General features: G+C 39.4%; 1 protein-coding gene across 1 annotated transcript in view; it reads right to left on the minus strand.

Annotated features, from left to right (window-relative positions):
* Positions 1–6000, minus strand: part of vstm2a (V-set and transmembrane domain containing 2A) — a 78651-nt gene that overhangs the window by 70414 nt on the left and 2237 nt on the right. The gene's annotated exons all lie outside the window — the stretch shown is intronic.

The following is a 6000-nucleotide window of genomic DNA, read 5'->3' on the forward strand; positions in this document are numbered from 1 at the left end:
CATAAATCCAAACATAATCCCAAACCAAACAGAATTACCAGTGGACAGGGTTGTAAAGATTTACTCAATGAACTGGTCTTATGGCAAACAATAGTGGTCGGATTAGCTGGATGAAGAAGTGAATCCACCTCTCCAGAACAATAGGGATTTGGGGTTTGAACCCAAAAGGGGAATCGCTAATGTATTTTGAAATTGAAAAACATGATAATGAGGCTCTTTGTCCACCGTGTGTGACATAGCCTTCAGTTACTGCAACTAGCGAGGAGGCTGTGTTCTGTTTCTATGATGGAGTTCAAAGCGGCCTCAGGCTACGCTTATTTATTGTTGCTGTATGCATTATTTCCACCAGAAAAAGAACATTATGTTTTCACCTCTGACTTGTTTGTGTGCTTTTCCGAGAGCATCTCCAGATTGCGTTGATGTGTGGTTAGATCAGGAGGTTTGATGTGAAGCATTAGGGATTTACATCATCACAATGATTCAGTTTATTAAATCAGGCTCAGTTATGAAATTGTCTTACACTCACATGGGAGCTTGACAGAAAATGAAACACAGAAGAGGAACAGGAGAAGTGGAGGTGTGTCTCCACCTTCCCCTAAACAAAGAAGAGTTGAATCTCACTCCTCCAAAGCAGGGATTTATTATTATCATTTATTATTATCATGCCTCACTTCACGGATCATAACATACCACGTATAGAATTGCTCAGGTTCAAAGTGAGACCAAATATTTCTACAGGTCAGTTTTTGAGACAGCAAAGGCCAAAATGTGTCCTGCAAGACGACTGAGATTATTGCTTGATTTTCAATAAACAGAAATGGCTTGTCGATCACTTGCTACCAGCCGTTTAAGAGGAGTGAGGAGTCGGTAATCAATGGCGGAATAAATCAGTCAATACAATATTTTGCATATATAAAGGTGTGACAGATACATGCAGTACAGTACGAAGCTGCTTTGGCTGCAGACAGACACACGGACACATGATGCACGCCAGGAGAAAGATAAGAAGACTTTTGTTTGGCCTTTTCGAAAGTCAGTTATATAGGTTTAAAGCTTAAATTGTTTTGGCATCTCAGAATGTGGTCTTGTTTTTTAGATCACATTAACATTTGTTGACTTTGGCTTTACTTCAATTCTTACAGCCCCTCTGGCTTTTTGTCAACATTCGTTTCTTCTGACCTCTTAAAACCCAATATGTAAGGCAAAATATGTAAAGATACAAATGTAAGTTCTAGGAGGCCCATGTACACACTGCTACACTATGAGGGTCACCGATGTCAGAAGCCGTCAGCTGTCGGTCAGAATGCAGACTCATTGTTCAATAAGCCGTCAGCAGCTTGAGATGCGAGGATGGAGTTGGAGAGGAGAGACGCCGTATACAACCAGGTGGTTTGTAGCCAGCTCACAAGCTCATTTGAACCCAAAAGAAAGCTCCATCATCAATGTGTTGGGCCTCCTGGGCTCTCGGGCTGCAGTCAACCAAACCTGCTTGAACATCGTCGTACGACTCGGACTACAAATGGAAACCCAAACTCATATGTGATAATGTAATGTAATGTAATATTACACCAACGTCACAAAGCCAAACTACTGAATGCACCACTATGAGTGACTTACTGGCAGTACTGGATTGACCAGTCTGATGAAGGCAAAATAGACACAAATTGTAGTTATTTTTTACTATATAAACAAGATGTGTTTGATGTGTTTTATTTTTTTAAGCAAATTCCTTTTAAACACATAGAAAAATAAGTGCAATGACCAACTCAATGCTGAATGTTTGCAATTGATTCATAACACAGGAATAAACGGTGAATGTGGATGTTATTAACGGCCAAATGGTGCATCACTTCATATGTTTATGCAGCGAGAGATTGTGGGTTGGCATTATCTCCTTTCCTTTTCATAAATGAGGGTCCGGTGTACCCTATGCTGAAGGAGATAAGAAAGGAAGCATTGAAGCTGCTTTGCTGAGCTCTTATCGTGGCCGTCTTCTCAATTACATCTGGAGGGAAGCTTCCACATTATGGACCCACTGTGAAACTAAACTAAAAAGACTACAACGCTACTGGTTAGTTTGATCATTATAAAATCATTATGGTTTGAAAATGACTATGAAATTGGAACGTGACAAACAAGTGAAGTTAGCTTTACCAAATGTAATTCACGATGCGGTTGTTGTATGGGAACGTGAGACATAGCTGAAAAGGAATGTTGATCATGTTTAACTAAGTAAATGACCAACTAGGGTTCTCTGCGCCCGTCTCTTTTCTCTCGTGCCAACGCGTATTAAATACAAATTATACAAAATATATACACCTTCTTCATTTTTTATGTTTGTGCTTGCATACTTTTTGGAATGAAACAACATACACGTAAGCAAAATGTGAGTTTCAGGATAATACACAGTATATTTATATATACTGTTACACTATAATCATGCTGTGTGGTACATTGAGCCTAAAGGTTCCACTGTATGAACAAAAGAACATGAATATGTTTGCGGTAATGACCGTTTCACGTTGATCAGCACAGGCATATAATATATTATTCATGTGTGTCTCTGTGAAGAAAGTCAACGTCTCATAGGGGAGAAAGTAAAATCTCTTGCAATGTTTTCTTTTCCTGATCCGATGTGAGGTCAAAGGTCAGGGATGTCGTATGTGTACAGATCGTAAAGCCCTCTGAGGATAATTTGTAATTTGTGATATTGGGCTATACAAAATAAACAGAATTGAATTGAATGTTTGAAGTACACAAGAGCTATTAGTCAGATGATATCATTCTGGCGATCAATGGCACAATCAGTCCACTGTGTGTGTGTGTGGGTTTAACCCCCACGTGCACACACACACACACACACACACACACACACACACACACTGATATTGGCGTGGCTCTGGATCAGCGTGGCACACGTCACCTCAGTCCTCATCCAACTCAGGAGAGTTGATTTAAAAAATGTATCCTGCATTTAAAAAAATTGGCTTTGCTGGGAATTTCTATTACAATAACATGAAATATGCTTTTTAAAGGAAAGAAGTCCTCCAACCAAATACTTCTGCTGCTCATAACATGTCTCATCGTAAAAATGATATTCTTCTGTGTCTATTCAGAGCTGTTTTTCAGCCTTTGCAGATCACAATCCAAAATACCCAAATCGGACCAAGAATATGCTATATAATATCAAACACCGGCAGATAATGATGTGTTATCGTGTCCCACGCTGACTCCTCTTGCTCTTAAGTATTCACTCTATGACTCCACAGCATCACAAGTGTAGCAAATGTCATCAGCAACAGGTTCTTTTGTCACGGAGAGGTGTGAATGCTTTGTGTTTGTGCATAATTATGACTTGGCAGCGTGTCATTTCTAATCTGAGGAGAATCCTTGACTACTTGTTGTGGACTGTGCAGCCGAACAGCAGCTTCCTCTACTGACGTTTCTTTGTGCTCTTCTTCCCCTCTAATCAGGTCCAGAGCTGCAATGAGTACAAACGTTACAAGATCAAAAGGATGTCCCTCCTAATCAAATTAGATTTGATAAAAACATCACAGATTGATCGGACTATGTTCTTGTGCTTTTCAGCTCACTCTACATAACTGCCCGTGGAAGATTGACCTCTTTTATTATAGTCTCCTTTTCAGTATTGTTTGGGCTGCTGCACATGAATCACATTACCAAATTAGTTTGGAGAATCTTTTAAAATCCCACATGCACCTCTGTTTAGAGAATATGTCTTTCTGTCTGTAGAGAAAGTGAATGTTTCGCCTAGATACATATCAAAACGTGTATCTTCTCTCCAGACGTTAAGTCATCGTCGCCTCGCTTTCCATTTGCCTTTCCTGTTGTACGTCAAGACATCAATTCTTTATCAATGTCTGAGGTCCACAGGCATGGACCTCAGACATTGATAAACAAAACTCAACCCCAATCTGTCAACCCGGATCCAGGTGTTGTAACCCTGGGTTGGTCACCAAAAAACGCTTGTTGCTGACAAATGATTTAGAATGCTTTGGAATGGAATATGTCAGAATATCACGATATGAATTAGTATCTTTGAAAAGATTTGATCTGTTACTTAATTTTGAAATGAACTTACTTTAACTGAAAAAACTCAAACGGTTAATTAAAGGTCTAAGATGAAAAAAGTGTCACGGCCTGTCAATCACAGTAGCCCCGGCCTAAAGCATCCCCTGCTTTATGGACTATTTGACTCTAAATGGACCATAATTTACTAAATGAACATACTGTATTAAAGAAGACTTGAAACTCATGTTTACAATGTAGGTAATAACTCAAGACTTCTTTCTGCAACCAGTGGAGTCTCCCCCTGCTGGCCAATAGTCGGAATGCAAGTTTAGGGCACTTCCACATTGGCTCCACGATTCAGACTCGGAGGTTGCCGCCTGCTTCTGCTGCATTATTATTTTGATTTGCGGTCTGTTCTCTTGAAGTTTCTCTTTTCATCCTTTTTGCAGACCCAACAACTCTTTTGCTTTTTAATGCATGCAGCTTATATTTAAAGACATATTTGAATGAATTCCAAGACATTGTGCTCATTTCCCTAAATTTCCAGGAGACCAGCTGATTCCCAAGCCGCATCTCTGACACTGCCATGACTCTGCTCCCATTCAAACTGCAGCACTGCAGGACACACACACACACACACACACACACACACACACACACACACAGCAGCGGCTTTCATTTTCAAACAGCCTTCCACGATAAGAAATGTGGGTAACAATGAGATGTCTGCATCAATAGTCCCACTTCAGCCCAACATCCAAGAGTCACGTGGGATCAAACCCACATCAAAGCCTGCCCGGCGCCACTATGAAAGCCCAGCAACAATGGGACAATAATTAAAGCCACATGGATATGGAACCATCCCCCTGTCACACACACACATCTCTCTTCCTCGTTGTCATAGAAATAGAAAAAAGCCCCGTTTGATGTCTGCCGTGACAATACACCGACCCAACCACATCCTGAGATGCAGATACCTGCCACACAATATGTAAGCAAGTCAATTCCTTCCATCTTGAATGGCGTGAACACATTTAGACGCTCTCATCCACTAAGCAGGAGACCGTTATTCGGGGCAAAGGGAGCTGTCATAGCCAGCAGTAATACAAGAGCAATACATAACAAAATGCCAAAGCACTTCCAATGTACTGGTTAATGAGGCAATATACAAGAATATGCTGTGGCGGTATTGATTCACACTTTTTTTTGTTATCCATTCTTGAATAGCTCATTTACTTCATTTATCATGTAATTAATGTCCAGAACAAGCTCATTTTTTCTATCAGTAGTCTTTGATTAATGTTATTTTTTTTCTAGTTGGGACTGCTCCCTGCTCAGTGTGGAGGAGGATTATTGTTATTATTTTAACTGTTAGAGGGAAAGAAGCCGAAATCAAACATGAGAAAAAGGGTGAAGCTGCACATCCGCATATAATAAGGAGGCCTCAATAATAAAGTCTAATCCAACAGTGATTCCCAAACATATGAGGGGATTTTAACGTTCCTATTAAACACTGTACGGGCAAAAAAACGTGCTTTTCATACACAGATCAATAAACATGTTGGTCCTTTTTTCTTCCATAACATGTAATTTCAGAAAACTTGTTATTCAAAACACAGTTGTCTCAAAACAGTAATAAACTGATGATATATATTAGTTTAGTTTTTTCCCAATTCACCGGTAGTCAAAATGAATGTCATTGTCTTTAAAGATTGTTTTCTCCAAATCTCAAAGCCAGAAATCTCCACTTCAAACTGCGAACTGTTCATTCCTCTTTATATTCTGAAGTTTTTTTAACGAGGGTTTGTTCATCATTCATAGTCCTGATTTATGGAGTGATATAAAAAGATATTTAAAATGTCCTCTGTGAAAACTTGACTCTAATATGTCAACAAAATGAAATAAGAAATTCATTTCGAAACTGGCTTCATTCAATGTTGACATTTCTGTTCAAATATGTATTCAAAT

The sequence above is a fragment of the Cyclopterus lumpus genome, chromosome 20 (assembly GCF_009769545.1).
Source record: "Cyclopterus lumpus isolate fCycLum1 chromosome 20, fCycLum1.pri, whole genome shotgun sequence".
Classification (NCBI taxonomy): domain Eukaryota; kingdom Metazoa; phylum Chordata; class Actinopteri; order Perciformes; family Cyclopteridae; genus Cyclopterus; species Cyclopterus lumpus.